Source organism: Heliangelus exortis, chromosome 13, assembly GCF_036169615.1.
Source record: "Heliangelus exortis chromosome 13, bHelExo1.hap1, whole genome shotgun sequence".
NCBI lineage: Eukaryota > Metazoa > Chordata > Aves > Apodiformes > Trochilidae > Heliangelus > Heliangelus exortis.
In genome coordinates this window covers 19,307,492-19,324,049 of record NC_092434.1, presented here as the reverse complement: position 1 = coordinate 19,324,049, position 16,558 = coordinate 19,307,492, and the positions used below count along the sequence as shown (strand labels likewise).

The 16,558-nt window shown below is 46.8% G+C and overlaps 1 long non-coding RNA gene across 2 annotated transcripts; it reads left to right on the top strand.

Moving 5' to 3' along the window:
• The first annotated feature begins 11,840 nt into the window (after positions 1-11,840).
• On the top strand, positions 11,841-15,445 carry LOC139801915 (uncharacterized). 2 transcript variants are annotated; one of them, XR_011728398.1, is made up of 4 exons: positions 11,841-11,960; positions 14,235-14,422; positions 14,759-14,845; positions 15,224-15,445. It is a non-coding gene; the product is annotated as an uncharacterized lncRNA (long non-coding RNA). The 2 variants fall into 2 exon arrangements; XR_011728397.1 differs by lacking the exon at positions 11,841-11,960 and adding an exon at positions 13,510-13,580.
• Positions 15,446-16,558: the final 1,113 nt, after the last annotated feature.

The following is a 16,558-nucleotide window of genomic DNA, read 5'->3' as shown; positions in this document are numbered from 1 at the left end:
TCTGTGTAAAATGATCCATTTCATAGAATGTTTTGAATCCTTCAGAACCCCACCCATGATTGCTGCTGCTGGTAGGAATCTTCATTTGATCAAAGTTCTCCTTCATTACAGTGCTGATGTTTCCCATGAAGACACTGCTGGGCTGACAGCTGAGGATTATGCTTTTTATTCATGGATATTCCAGGCCTCCAAACTTGAAAATCTGCCGACCGCTCATTGGGGGTCTCATCTTTTCCTTACGCCTCCCACTCCACAACAAGCACCATGTTGTTCTCCTCAGTATGTGTGCCCCAACCCTCCAGGCTGACCATGCAGAAAAAAATCAAATTCTACACCCACCTGCACTGCCTCACCCAAAAGGTTCCTGCAGATGCTAAGATCATAATCCTTGGTGACTTCAACACCGCAGTAGGAAAGAACTATGAAGCCTGGAAAGGAGTCCTGGGCAAGCACGGTGTTGGAAACTGTAATGACAATAGATGTCTCCTGCTGGAGTTTTGTGCTGAGTAGCAGCTCACCATCACCAACACTCTCTTCCAGCAGAAAGACAGCCTGAAGACAACCTGGAAGCATCCTGGATCCAAGCACTGACACCTCACTGACTGTGTCTTAGTGCGCCAGAGAAATGTTGGCCGTGTCCGTCCTAGCCGAGCGGTGCCTGGTGCAGAATGTCCTACAGACCACTGCCTTCTGCTATGCAGACTTACCCCTCTGCTTGAAGCCCAAACCTAAGAGGGGTGGCATCCCAGGGAGGAGGCTCAAAGTGAACCATCTTCAAAAAGGTACAGTGAGAAACAGCTTCCCGGTAAACCTTCAAGCTGGGCTTTTAGATCATCCCACAGATCCCTCTCCTGAAGTGCTTTGGCAGCACATTAACAAGAGCATCCTGCAGTCCTCTGAAGAATCCCCAGGGTTCTCCTCAAAGAAAATCAAAGATTGGGATCTCACCCAAGAGATCCCAGAAGTGTTGACAAAGAAAAGAAGCTCTCAAATTTCACTGTCTTCCAAAAGGTACAGTGAGAAACAGCTTCCCGGTAAACCTTCAAGCTGGGCTTTTAGATCATCCCATAGCTCTCTCTCCTGAAGTGCTCTGGAAGCACATTAAAAAGAGCATTCTGCAATCTCTGAAGAATCCCCAGGGTGCTCCTCAAAGAAAACCAAAGATTGCTTTGAGGAAAACACCTGAGAGTTCCAAGAATTGTTGACAAAGAGAAGAGAACCTCTAAAATTTCACTGTCTTCCAAAAGATCCAGTGAGAAACAGCTTTGGTGAAAACACCACGCTGCAGTCATCACCCTGTAGAAGAAGAAAGGAGAAAAGTCAAACTGCTCACACTACTGAGCTATAACTCTGCTCTCCATTGCTGGAAAAATCCTTGGAAGAAGACTGTGGTTTTCCCTGGAGGTGAACTTTCCGTGTGTCATCACCAGCAAAAAAAAAAAAAAAAAAAAGCCTAAAGGAAGCCACTGACAACTCTGGGGTGCAGGTATGTGAAGCCAAATGTTTTGAATTAGAGTCCGGACTGCTAAGTAAAATTATAGAGTAAATTGAGAGTAATTATAGAGTAAATTTTACAATAAGGTAAAGAAAATGAGCAGAAAGTGACTACTGGTGATGGCAGAGTCGTGCAGAGGAAGGTGGTGTTGCTGTCTGAAGTTGGGTACAGTTTTCTTAGGGTGGGGAAAAATCGTTTCCACAATGCTGGGTATTTCCTGTTCTGCTGCTTTATTTCCAGCTGGGCTGTGTTGTTCCTGCAAACAATGCAGTCAAATGCATTTTTTTCCCCCATACAAAATACATCTTGAAGTAAAGAAGATTTGTCTGTAAAAGGCTGATGTGTGTGATTAAACATACTTGGTCTTCCTCTTTGTAAGAGAAAGCTCATGCAAGAAACCTTGGAATTTGGTGACCTTTGATGCTTTCCCTGCATCTGCAAAACATGTGTGTTGGGCCATGCTAAGAAGTGTTTGAAAAGACTTTTTTCTTAGGGTATTTCTGAGGGGAATAGGGCAGGCATCCTGTTGGATATCTGGGGCAGGGCTGGGCAGAGGGGTCTGGAGTCCTGTGTAACACCTCAGGGGAGAGGGGAGCACATTATTCTGACTTTGGGGACATGGTTTAGTGGTGTTGGTTTCCCAGCTGGACTGGAGGATCCTAGAGGTTTTTTTCCAGCATTAATGATTCTGTGATCCTGTCCACACAGGAGGCACTGGCCCAGCTCCAGAGGGAAAGCCATTTATTCCATCAGCTGCTGCACAGGGGTGCTTTAATGACACTTTCCACAAACTCTGCTGAAAAGCAAGTTTCCATGCTGGAAAAGATGAACAAGAAATTAAAGGCCAAGTGTGCTGGTTTAAGAGAAGAAGTCTTAAACTATGAGGCTGAAAAACTAAAAAAAAAAGGGAGGTAAAGGACACACTTTTTGCATATTTGAAGTCTCTAAGCAGTGTTTTGCTGTTCATTTCTGCATTCTGTCTTTTGGGACCTGCCTGTTCCTCAAAAAAGTCAATTTCAGCCACTAAGCTTTCTCTTCTCTATTTTGTGATGTGCAGCAATATTTAAATTTCTTCTGTGTGGCTGTGTTAGGCTAATTAACTTGTCAGAAGACTGATTAGAATGTTAAAGTTTTTTTCTGCAAATTCCACCAGTCCCAGGCACAGCAAAGTTTTAAAAGTTGCTGTACCCATTCTGTTAATTTTTATTTTCTGGAAAACAGGAACTAGTCCTGTTAGACGCTGTTTGTCTGTGAATAGTGATGTGCACAGTGCTTTAAAATTCCATTTCTTTCTTCCTCTCAACCCTGGGGTGTTTGAGTGAGGTGAATACCTGCATGTGTCAGATATAACCACCTTATTCTTCGTTTTTTCAGTTTCTGTAAAAGGGAAGAGGGGGAAGAACTCCAGGAGTGCTGTCAATGGTTTTACCCTGGGAAAAACTTTGTATTCCTAGTGCCAAAACACCAGGTTCCTCTGGGAGATGGTAGTTGGGTGGGTGGCTGGAGGAAAGGAGGGACTGTCCAGATTTATGAAAGTTGTTACTCTAAAATTAACTTGGTATTAATTTAATGTCTTAATTTAATTATTAATTTAATGTATTAATTTAATTCTTTGTAGAATGCAGAAAGAGACCCAAGAACCATCTCATACAAAGTCATGCCTTTAGTCACCAGAGTAGTATCTGCAGTCAACCTGTGGCTCTTGCATCAAACAGGTTGCTTTGGGTTTGGTTAAAAAAAATAACATGATTCAGTGTATGCTGGTGTATTGTTCAAAAAGTATAATATTATCTATATTATAATATTTTTTTATGTATTAGAAAACAGAAACCTCCATTAGCTGCTCCGTGAGTTTGGAGGGGCTGACTGCTGGTGGCAGGCAAAAGTTTCCTACTTTTTGAATTCAAGACAGTTGTAACTGTATAATCAAATAAGTTAAAGACAGAATTCATGTCCTTATGACTTTTTTCATGCTCATCTAACCATTTCATTTAATGTCAGAGAGGTGACATTAAAAAGCTGTCTGTGGCAGAAGCTTCACTGGAAGTTGCTACGAGGCGCTGCAGGAACCTGGAGGAAGCCAACCTGGCTTGGAAAAGGAATTGGGAGAGGCTAAAACCAAGGTAGATGAAGTTGTCCCAAAATTCCAGAGCAAACTCCGTTCACAGATTGCTTTGAAGCTTTAGTGCTGAGCAATCCCAAGTCTTGGTAACTCTTGCAGGTTTGGCTCCTATGATATAGGCTCCCCAAAACCCTTCAGGTCAAATGGGTTTGGTCATTCCTAATCTATTCCTACCAGAGATAATTCTTTGTGTCTGAATGTTTCAGAACTGATGGGGGAAAAAAAAAAATAGGAAAAGCCTACAGAAAGCTTCGTGGAAGGTGGAAGAACACACTTCCCATCGGTGGCTGCAAATCCTGCAAATCCAGTTTACCATTCAACTCACCTGGGACATCCTGGTTCTGAACAGAAGTCCAAGTCCAGTAGGAGGCATCCCAGTTCACCCATAGGAGCAGAATTATTGATGAACAGGATTTCCTCTTCTGCAGCCAAGGTAAACATTTTGAAATCCCATCCTCACTTACAACTCATTTGCAGGGATTACTCATGGTGTAACTCCTCCTCATCCCAACACAACATCTAGGTGTGCTAGGGGTGAAAAGTTTGGGTTTTGAGTGCTGTTTTCCAAGAGTGCCCAGAAACCAAAGATGATGCCATAGGATGTTCCCAGCTAAGCTTTAAATAAAATTTTCTTACCTAGGATGTATGACTACAATAAATAAATCTGCAACAAATCTCACTTCATACTTCAGTGTGGGAGATCCACTGTGTGTAGGAGGCATTTGGGTTTGTAGAGGGGTTCTCCTGGAGGAGCTGTGAATTTGGTCACTGCTCTCCCTTTAGTCCTGCAGAGGGGGCCCTTCCCTCCACTCTGCTGGTTTATGGTCTCACTTCTTTGGCCCTTGGAGTTACTGCCTGTTTTTGTGTGGATTTGAAGAATGTTTTAGAAGTTTAATATTGCACAATGTTAATGGTGTGTTTTCTGTATAATTCTAGTACAGGTGGGAACTGGATGAATTTGCCTCTGAAGAACCTAGACATGGTTTTATGTAAAAGTAAAAAGATGACTGCTCCTACCTCTTGAAAACAACATCTTGAAATCTGTTTAGTTCCTGTGCTAAGCACAGGGTTTTTTTCCGCTAGCTTTACACTTACTTGAACATGGAAACTTTCTGCTTACAAAACGCTTTGTAGAGCTTTAAACAGCTGCCTGAAAAAAAAAAACCCAAAACAAAACCAATCAGAAAGGAATCTTACCTATTTCCTCCACACAGATACACTTGGCTTAATCTGAAGTCACCTTTCACTGGAGTTAATCCTCAATCACAAACAGAGAAGGAGCCCTTACACAGAGTTTCAGACTTCAGCCATCACTTCTCCTCCCTTGTCCAGTGGCTGCCTTCAGCACTGACCCATAACACACACCCTCTGCTGTCAGTTCTTGGTCTTTGCTGTCCCTTGCTCATTGCTTGTGTTTGTAGCTCCTCTGTTGCAGTCTTTTTATTTGAATAGGCAAGAAGAGGCTAATCAAAAGTTATCCTTTCTTTAGGGAAAGCTCACTCAGTAGTGTTCAGGCAATCGTCAGGGGAGTTGAATGTTTGTCATCCGTGGCATCAAACATGTTCTGTGATGTGAGGCCTGATGGCCCAGGAGGAGTTGCACCTATTTTGTGATGATTACTCCAGAGTCACAGCTTTGGAGTGACCGGTGCTGTTTCAAAGCAGGAAGCCCCTGAGCCAATTTCCTTCTGTTGCTGTCTGCTTTTAACCACAGAGAGTGTTCAGCTCTGGCTTCGTAGCCATAATGTTCTGACAGTGACCTCTTTGCCCCTCTCTCCTGTAAAAGTAACACGAAGAATCTTATCTCTTTTCTTGCCAGACACTGATGAACTTTAAATTACATCCTTGGGAGCTGATTCCATATCTTGTGATGGATTAGAAGACATGAAAATATGTTTGTCAGTCTGAATAAATGTTCTTAGTTGGTTGGATGCATGACAGCCCTGTTGCCCTTCCCTGGTATTTTTTTGATGCGTAGTCCCCGTCCCCTTTGCCATCCTCCCCTTTCCCCCCCGCCCCTTTCCCCCCCCCCCCCTTTTCCCCCCCCCCCCTTTCCCCCCCCCCCCTTTCCCCCCCCCCCCTTTCCCCCCCCCCCCTTTCCCCCCCCCCCCTTTCCCCCCCCCCCCTTTCCCCCCCCCCCTTTCCCCCCCCCCCTTTCCCCACCCCCCTTTCCCCCCCCCCCTTTCCCCCCCCCCCTTTCCCCCCCCCCTTCCCCCCCCCCCTTTCCCCCCCCCCTTCCCCTCCCCCCCCCTTCCCCTCCCCCCCCCTTCCCCTCCCCCCCCTTCCCCTTCGCCCCCCCCCTTCCCCTTCCCTACCTTCCCCCCCCCCCTTCCCCACCCCCCCTTCCCCCCCCCCTTCCCCCCCCCCCCCCCCCTTCCCCCTCCCCCCCTTTTCCCCCACCCCCCTCCTTTTTCCCCCACCCCCCCCCCCTTTGCCCCCCCCCTCCCCTTTCCTTTTCACTTCCTACTCCCCTCCCCTTCTTTTTTTTGTACTTTCTGTAAATAAAATGATCTGGATTTTGGCTTTGAATTTTTCATCAGTCTCTGGCTCTTACTTCTTGCTGCTGCCACATCTGCTCCTCTTTACACTTTTTCATTTTCTGCACACCTGGTTTATGGAATGGAATAGAAAAAAAAACCCACATTTCCAATTTACCACACATTTCCATTTACAACCCTCCCAGGAGGGCAAGCATTGGGGTTGCGATAAATAGGAGGGGGGAGGATGTTGATAGGCGGATTGGTTCTTTGATAAATAGTTTTACGCCGTCCGCTATTGGCTGGAGAAGTCCGAATGGGCCTACAATGTTGGGTCCTTTGTGGGCTTGTGTGTAGCTTAGTACTTTTCGTTCTACCAGGGTTAGGAAGGCTACTGCGACTAGGATCGGGACGATGTAGGAGAGGGCCTGCCTCAGAGCAGGAGGGAGTGCTGCTTCTCTTGATTTGACCACAAGCACATGGAATGGATGTGGCACAAGGACTCCTCCCCAAAACATACACTTCAGAGGACCTCAGAAAGTCTCTCAGGATCACCCCAGCTTACCCCCTAACCCTCTGTTACTGCAGCACAGCAAAGGGACTCTCATGCGCTTTGCAGTGCCAGCCAGACTGCACTGTTAATGCCAAGAAATGCTCCCTCAACACTCTCTGCTGCCCATTTGCCACAGAGTTCTGATATAACACACTTAAAAAAACTAAAAGAAGAACAGGTTCCAATCTAGAGTTCATTTATATTAAAAAGTTAATTCTATGGGACAGAATCCTGGCAGTAGACGTGGAGCACACAAATCACAACAGCCTGACAAAGCCAAAAAGTAACAAATCAGCAACTTCACAAAGCTTCTTGTGCTGCTCCTCCTGATGCCTGCACTGAAGTCACCAGGGAGCACAGTCAGTGCTGACAATACAAACCACCTCACGAAAAGGTAACATCATTTTCCTCTTGAGCTCCTCCATAGATAAGGATCCTACCTCTTCCGTCCACAGCAGGTGCACCCCAAAAAATTGGAGCAGCTCCTGCCTGCTCAGGAGATCGAAGTGCATCCCCTGCAGGAGCTTCTTCTGTGTCCTCCAGTTTTGCCAGCTAGTGACTTACACTGCACAGAGAAAGAGAGGAAATAAAGTTGGTAAAAAGAACCACATGCTGGCACCACAGTTAACACCAATTTATTATCCCCCCCCCTGCAAATGTTTTCAAAAATTCATAAACTCCTCAGTATTTGTATTGGTAATACACACAGAACTCACTCCAGCATTCCCCGCAGTCACGTTCACCCTATAAATAAACATTCCCACCTTCCAAGTTATTAACTCCTGCTCAGAACATTTTTTCAGCCTGCCTTCTAGGCACAGAGAACCACCTGAGAGAATCTCAGTGCTAACCAAAAAAAAAAAAAAAAAAAAAAAAAGCCCAGGTAACAGAATTGCTCTGGTACCACCCCCCCCACCCCCCTTCCACCCTCCCAAAGGAAGATAAAAGGGGAAAAGGGAAGAGAGACTTCAAGGTGTGAAAATAAGACTGGAAGAGGTTTAGTGGAAAAGGAAGAGACAGATCACGTGGGATGAGGAGCAAATCTGCAAATCTATAGGGAAGAGAGACTTCAAGGTGTGAAAATGACATTGGAAGAGGTTTATTGGAAGAGGAAGAGACCACACCGCATTCTAATCATAAAGTTCAAAGTTTACCGTAAATGGCCATTGAGATCAGCATAATCCACATCTATCCTCCCATCTTTGTCTTCATGGGAAATATTGGCTGTGGAGGATTGGTTGTGTGACAAGGGCCATGTAGACATGTTGCAGATGGCTGAAGAAGTTCTTGGGAAACATCAAACTCAGCTAGTCTGATCTGCCGATGTTGCTAACTACCACCTCGTATGGGCACTATGTCCTTGACTGTAGCCATTATACAACAAAAGGGACTTGTGGTTAGCTAAAGAATGTAACAGAAGGATGTAGATAACCAAGGAACTTAAGGTGGGGTTGACATTTAGAATAATATCCAATAGGGTGGTTAGATTACAGAATATGTATTGGCTTATTAAGGACTGCATAAATACAGTGTGCTATAATCAATAAATGAAGCTTGCTGATAACTCATATTGAGTGTCCGAGTCTTCCCTCACTGCGACAATTGGCTCCGTGAGAAAGGAGAACTTTGACCAAATACATCTCCCCAACAGAAGCAGCAATCATGAGTGGGGTTCTGAAAGATTCAAAACATGCAATGCCATGGATCATTTGACACAGACACAGTCATTATTTTCATTCCAACTTGCTCTCGGAAGAAATATTTTCCCCATTCCTTTACAATGAACACATTTGGATAAACACTCAAGGAGCAAACCAAAGTCTTTGCTTTCCTGGACCCCCTCCTAATCCTGGATCCCCTCCTCCTTCTGAATCCCCTTCTCTTCCTGGATCCCTTCCTCTTCCTTGACCACCTCCTCCTCCTGGACCCCCTCCTTCTTCCTGCACCCCCTCCTTCTCCTGCTCATCTCGAGCATGCACATCAGCTCCTGCTTTCAGGAGATCTTCTAATATCTCCTCGTGTTCTTCAGTGATAGCAAGAGTTAGTGGGGTACTGCCCTTCTGAAAAGTCAGAGAAATGCATCATCTTAATAATCAAAGTAAAAAAAAAAAAATCTGTAAAAGAAGTATCGATGCAACTTTCTGAAAGGACTTCTTGAAGAAATATTTATATTTACCTTATTCTTGGCACCCAGTTTGGCACCATGCTTGATTAACTGCCCCACGAGGTTTTTACTACGAGCCAGGATGGCCAACTGGAGGGCAGTGTTGCCATCGATGTCTGCAAGATTTGGGTCGGCCCCCTGCTCTAGCAGAAAAGTCACACAGTCTTGTTCTCTGAGCTGTACTGCCTGGGAACAACACACACACACACACACACACAAAAAAAAAAAAAATGAAGGACTTCCAAAACTCACATTTCACTCCATCACAGCTCGCCCAGCTTCTGACCACTGGCAAAGAAGAGCACCTGCAAAGATGACCTGACAGGTGCCTGTTCCACGCCAAATCCAACAGGCGTGTTTCCGCACAGCTCTGCGCACAAGAGTCCTGCCAGACACCTCTCCTTTCATGCACACTCAATAAGCCCCTCTTCCAAGAGCAGAACTTCTCTCACTCACCTTCATCAGGGGTGTTCTCCCAAAATTATCAACAGCATCCAACTGGCTGCCGTGCTTTACTAGAAATGTGACGACCTCTGTGTGGCCGTTTGCAGATGCCAGATGGAGAGGTGTCCTGAGAATTAAACATGGGAGCTTAACACTGACAGACAAGGAAAGAACCAAAGCTGTGGCACCACCCAGCCTGGGGGACCCTGCTGCTCCTGCTGCTGCTGCTGCTGCTGCAACCCCGCACACATCACCCACAGGGCAGGAGAGACCTCAGCAGCTGCAAGAGAACCCTGCAGGGAGAGCAGGGCCAAGCAGCAGCCCAGCACCTCCAGGAGCACTGGCGCCCACCCAGCAGCTCCCGGCACTGGAAAGCTCTCAAGTTCCCCCTCCCAGCTGACAGGGCACATCTTGCTTTGCAAGCAATCAGCTCCAAGGGGATCCCACACAAACTCTGCAGGGGGGATGCTCCCACAGGCCACCCGAGCATGCTGCCCGCAGCCCCTCACCGATTCTCCCTGTCACGGCAGTCGATGCCCCAAAATCTTGATCCACGAGTTCCAGAACCTCAGCCAGGACAGGTGACCGTGGGCGGCAGCGAGGTGCAACCTGTTCAGATCTCGAACCAGGAGCAGCTGGAGAGACACAGCCCAGCACAGCTCAGTACAGGAGCCACAAGGGCAGAGTCGCCCCTAACGGCAGTTGCCAGGGGCAACGGTGGGTGGGGCCGAACCAATTCACAGGGGGAAGGGGGCTGAAGGAAAGGAAAAGCCTCCTTTAATCCTTAAACCTTGCATTGGTTTAAGCTTCAGCATTCATTCATTGCCACTACAGGTCCCTTAAGTATCTGAGAGAAGCTGAGAAGCTCTCCCCCACCTCTATGAGCCATACAAAGAGCTGGTAGAGTTCTTCTCCTGGAGAGGCTTTTTCATAACCAATTCAAAGGAGTTGGTCTCTTTTCCCAGGCAACCCTCAGCAAGACAAGAGGGCACGGTCTCAAGTTGTGCCGAGGGAGGTTTAGGTTGGACATTAGAAAGAATTTCTTTACTGAGAGGGTGATCAGACATTGGAATGGGCTGCCCAGGGAAGTGGTGGATTCTCCGTCCCTGGAGATATTTAAAAAGAGACTGGATGTGGCACTCAGTGCCATGGTCTAGTAACTGTAGCGGTAGTGGATCAAGGGTTGGACTTGATGATCTCTGAGGTCCCTTCCAACCCAGCCAATTCTATGATTCTATGATAGAGAGGGTAAAATAACCCTTCTTGTGTAACCCAGTTCTTTTCTCTCACTTGTCATCTTCAAATGGCAAACTAGCTTCCTCTGACTGCACAGAGCTCACTGCAAAAGCTCCATTGCCATTGCACAAGTGCAGGGTGTTTCCCTAGACAAGTCTAACCCATAACTAGAGGGAAATGGACATCTAGAATTCTCCTGGCCTACCAGGAATTACTGGCAGGACACCTATCTTTTCCCTCACTCTGGGGAAAATGTCAACACAAATGTTAACTGTCACCATGCCACATGTGTCACACCAAGCTAGACAGATAAATCGTCTCAAAGTTCCCTGCTGCAAACACATCCTCTGCAGGCCCCAGCACCAGCCTGACCTTCCACAGGCAGCCCAGCTTTTGAGCAGCCAGCCTGAAATGAGCCACTAATGGCTGTAATTAGCCCCATTGCTGGGCATCAGCCAGGAGAGAATTTAAAGGCAACTTGCCTCAGGCACTGAGTCTCACTGGTGTCTGCTGAGCTGCCCATAACAAAACCCAAGCTTTTTCAAGTACTGCAGAGAAGTCAGGACACAGCTCCTAAGGAGGCAGAGAATCATACAATGGCTTGGGTTGGAAGGGACCTTAAAGATCATCAAGACCCAAGCCCCTGCATGGGCAGGGACATCTCTCACTAGACCAGGTGTCACAAAGCCTCGTCCAACCTGGCCTTGAACACTTCCTCGGAAGGGCATCAACAACTTCTCTAGGCAACCTATTCCAGTATCCTGCCACTCTCATGAGGAAGAAGGTTTTCCTAATATCTAACCTAAATCTATCCCCTTTCAGTTTAAAACCATTACCCCTTGTCCTGTCACTACTCTCTCTGGTGAAAAGCCCCTCCCCAGCTTTCCTGTAGCCCCTTCATGGACTGGAAGGATCTCTAAGGCCCCCCCAGAGCCTTCTCTTCTCCAGGCTGAACAGCCCCAACTCTCTCAGCCCACCTAGGTACCTCTCAAAGCTTTTCTTATTCCTCTTTCCACCCCTGGCAAGATTAAGTTCTACCTGGGATGGATGTGGCTCTCCTGCCCTGCTCCCCAGCTGCTCCAACCACCTGTCTACTCCTCCTAGGGTACCTGCCCTTGCATCCCCCCTCTGCATGCTTCCTCCTTCATTTTGAGGGCTTTTACGAGCTGCTGGCTCATCCATGCCGCCCTCCCGGAGTTTTTCCCCGGCTGCGGGATGGGGAGAGTGGGGAAATGCCAGCTGCCAGCATGGCCCGGGAACCAAGATGGCCGCCGGGCAGCCCCCTGCATGCCCCGGGACTACAGCTCCCAGCATGCCCCGGGACTACAGCTCCCAGCATGCCCCGGGGCTCTCCTCCTCTCCTGCTGCCTGAGCCCGCCCGACCCCGGGGCTGCCCCGGCCCCCGCCCAGCTGGGAGGGGGAGCAGGAGGAAGGGGATCTGGGCAGGGAGAGAAGGCAGGAAAAAGAGTGGTGAGGAGCGGGAAAGAGATGGAGGGGAAGGGGGCAAAGAGGGAGGGAAGGAGAGAGAGGAGAAGGGCGGGAAGGAGGAGAGAGGGGGGATGGACAGAGAGTGGGCCAGGGGCGGGCCAGGGGCCTGAGAGAGACAGAAAAGGCCCCAGGAGAGGAGAGTGACAGAGGGGTGGGAGAGGGAGCAGGAGAGAGGGGAAAGGGTGAGGGGAGGGGCAGGAAAGGGGAGAGGCTGCAGGAGAGAGAGGGACAATAAGGCCAGGAGAGGAGAGGGAGAGAAAGATGTGGAGACAAAGAGAGAGAGAAACAGCAATAGCTCTGAGAAGAGGCAGGGAGGAACTGGGAAACATTGAGAGGGAGACAGCCAGTGAAAGCCCAAACTTATGACGGGCAAACGAGAGAGAGGGAGGGATGAAGAGCTGGGGGCAGGGAGCTGGGCAGAGCCCCAGAAGAGCAGTGATGAGCAGCTGGGCCAGGCCCCAGCACCCTGGGCTTTCTTTTCAAAGATGAAAGCTTGTTTTCATTTTTAGGGTTTGATTAGGGACTCTTGGTTTGTTTACCTGGTTTCTTCAGGTTGTTTTTTTGTTGTTGTTGTGCTGGATTGTGTTGTGTTTTCTGTCTTGAAACCATCATTTCTGGTCTGACACCTCTACAGCAGGGAGGGCAGTGTGACTGATAGTGTGGTCTTGCATATTTCTAGGGAGTCAGTGGAAATTTGTGGTTGGAGCCATCTGCGTCGCTTACCTTTGATTTCTTGAGTGTAAATCATGCAATGTTTTTGCTAAGGTGCAAAAATGAAATGGGAGAGCAGCTCTTCCTCTCTCTCACACACACACACACACACACACACACACACACCTTCCCCCAGCTGAAGATGAACAAATCAAATCTCTGGGGCTGTGTTCTTTTATTAAACGTGTGTCAGATACCCAGCCCCAGGGGACTTGTGCGCAGAGAATGGCTGCATGGGCCTGGGGCTTGCCCATCATCACCTGGAAGGGAAAAAGGAAAAACCAGGTGATCACTGGGGACTTGTTCCCAAGAATGTTTCTTTCTATATCCTCTTGCACTAAGAGACACTCAGACACCCTGAGCCATCCCCTCCCTTCACTGGCCCTGTGACCACCAAGCCCACTGCATCTCCCCCAGGCTGTTCTGCCATGGCTGGTTGCTGACAGGAGGGGACACGGGGAGGTGGCAGGCTGGGAGTGACAGGGGGGACATGGGGTGGTGAGGGTCTGGGAGAGTGAAAGGACATTGGGCAGTGATGGGCCCAGGGCTGCTGAGGGAGCCATGGCAGAGCCAGGGGGCTGCTGGGGGTTGGCAGTGGGTAGTGAAGGCCTGGGGGTGATGGGACACTGGGCAGTGACAGGCTGGGGGGCAGCAGGGACAGCAGCATCTTGAAGAAGAAAAGGTGGGGTTAGGGACTGAATTTTGTCTTCAACATGTTTTACTCTGTGCATCAGAAAACTAGTTTATACTCTGCTTTCACTACTTAAGGTTGGACACAAGTGCTTTATTTGGAGTTCTGATCACCTTTTTTGTTCTTCTGGAAGCCAGTCAGAGCCAGTGAGTGGAACATGAGGAAGGCAAAGGGAGCCAGTGAGTGGAACATCAAAAGCTGTATGTAAAATCACAGTCTTACACTTTCTATTGCAGCCTGCGTTTACATCCAAACAATGTACCCTTGTATTAATTTCCCAAACATTAACTTAAAGTATTTTCCAATAAAACACAGTCTTTGTTGTAAATGCAATGTATTTGATTCAGCATAGCAAAACTGTGTAATGCCATCATTTGCACAGGTTTTTTTTTCCTAATTTTTTTTTTTCCTAATTTTTGAAAATGTTACCAAAACCCACTGTTACTGTTATCTGTTACTGTTATACTTGGTACTGTTTCTTACTTTCGACTCAAACCAACATATCCCAAACATTTTGAGGACACCTCTGTACAGCTAAACAATTCCTTTTTGTGTCTGTAAATGCCTGGACATTTCTTCCTGAAGCTGCATAACTGAGGTGAAATTGTTTGGGCCCCTCTGAGTACATAAATGTCTTCAATAGATTGCTATCGGTTAAAGAATTGTTTCTCCCCAAGTTGGTATTCTGCAGTTCTGCATTTGATCTTTGGGCTTTGTCTGATGAAGCAGTTCAGTTGAATAGTTTGTCTGCACATGAAAATGCCAACAGCCCAGTGGACACATTCAGCACAAGATTGGAGCCCAGTGCCTTTGTGGGTAAAAGCTCTGTCATTTTTCTTCCCTTCTGCCTGCAGGACATGTTTGGATCTGGGTGACTTCAGGTTTGGATGCTGCTTCCATTTCCCAAAGGTTCAGCCTTTCTTCAGGATACCACCACTTGGAACTGACACTGGGAAAAGGGGCAGCATTTTTCTACAGCTTTGCAAACTCTGTCCTGCTGCTGCTAAAATACAGATAAGGAACACAAGGAAATACCTGACTGGTAATGCTCTAGATGTTGATTCCACCACCTGGGGTGGAATCATATGATGTGTAACTCTGCATTTCAAAATAGTCCTTCCAGTATAAAAAAATCACTAAGGGGTGGGATGTTTTTTTTTTTGTCATCCTGATTTTAGGTATAACTGAATTTTCTTCACTAGAATGGGGTGAGGCATTACATTAACCCAGAGTTGTGGGGTCTGAGCACTTGAGAAGCTGTTAGGAGATCTGAATGTAGAAATTCATCAAGTGTGTGTCTGTGTTGTGTGAAGAATACAGCCTCTGCTGGTCATGGAGTGGTGTGTCATGTTTCAACTTGAAAACTTCTTGTCTGTAGGTCTGAAACCACTCAGTCTGAATCTGACATCAGTGATGCTGTCACTGATCAGTTTGAATTCCTTGCTGCACATGAATGTCTCTCTCTGTGAGCGTGAGTGTAGCTGGCCCAGGGACCCTGGTAATTCCCACAGTGCATTTATCCAAACCGCATTCATAGTATTTACTCTAATTCAGATGGGGTTTTATTTCTTGAAAACAGGTATGTAAAAACCCTTTCATTATTTTTTTGTGAAGAGATCAGTGACTCCTCTGCACTTGTTTCTCTGGCCCAGCTTATTGAGGTATATGGAATTTCTTGTCAAATACTTAAAAAAACCCCAAGAGTCTTTGCTTTGTTATTTTAAATCTTATGTTATGATCTGTAGCTGGATAAAAAGAGATGTGAACAAAACTTTGATTTTTAATAATTTGAAGTCATTGGTTTAAGTTTACAAAATGTTTCTATTTGGATACTATTCTATAGAGGGTTGATCCCAGGCTGGGAAGACAGGAGGGGAGTACCTGATCAGCCTCAGTGTAATCCTGCAGTATTATTCAGCTTCAAGACACAAGGAAGCCCTTCAGAAGCTGTTCACCATTTCTGAGACATTTTGTTAATTTTACGTTAGAAACCCAGTGTTGGCAGAGTAATTTAGTTGGCTGTAAGTTATGGACATTTCAGTGGGTCTGCAACAGTTAAATGAGGAGTGTTGAGCCTAAACTGTCGAGCCTGATCCCAGAGTTAGAAAGAGCACAGGAATTCCAAGGAGTTTCATGCTGGAGGTGAAAGATCCCCATACAAAGGAAGCTCTGCTGACAAGAATGGGGAAATATGCAATACCAACTCTTAATGCATAAGTATGGAACTAACTGAACTGACCAAAAAGGGAACAAGAGAAATCATGGGGAAGCATTGGAGTGCCAAAGCAACCAAAAAAAAGTAGTTTAATATAAATGTATTTAAGACGGCTTACATGAGGTGAGCAGAATTCCATCTCTTGCTTCCTTTGATAAAATCCAAAGCTTGGAAAATTTTTCCGTGTGCCTGTCTTTAACTTTTTCCATGTAGCCGTGTTTAACTTTTGTGTTTTTCCTTCCCCACCCTGCCTCCAGGGAAGCATATGCCAGAGGAAAGAAGAAAAAGCCTTTCTCTTTATCCAAAGAGCCCTCCTCCTCTGATGGTCCCATACCTGATGAGTTCTTGTGTGCTCTTTGCAAAGCCCTACTGACTGATGCAGCTTTTATTCCCTGCTGTGGGATCAGTTATTGTGAGGAATGCAAGTGTTCCGTGCAGGTTTTTTTGTTAGTTCAAAACAATCACATCTGATGTTCTGAGAGCAGAAACAGGAGATAACAAAGTTGTAACAGTGAGACTCAGAGCCTGAGGCAAGTTGCTGCTTTTAAATTCTCCCCTGGCTGATGCCCAGCAATGGGGCTAATTACAGCCATTAGTGGCTCATTTCAGGCTGGCTGCTCAAAAGCTGGGCTGCCTGTGGAAGGTCAGGCTGGTGCCGGGGCCTGCAGAGGATGTGTTTGCAGCAGGGAACTTTTAAGAAGATTTTCTGTGTAGCTGGGTGTGGCACACGGAGCATGGTGACAGTTAACATTTGTGTTAACATTTTCCCAAGAGTTAGGGAAAAGATAGTTGTCCTGCCAGTAGGCCAGGAGAATTCTAGATGTCCATTTCCCTCTAGTTGTGGGTTAGGCTGGTCTAGGGAAACACCGTGTACTTGTACAATGGCAGTGGAACTTTTGCAGTGAGCTCTGTGGAGTCAGAGGAAGCTAGTTTGCCATTTAAATATGTGGTGAGAGACCAGAA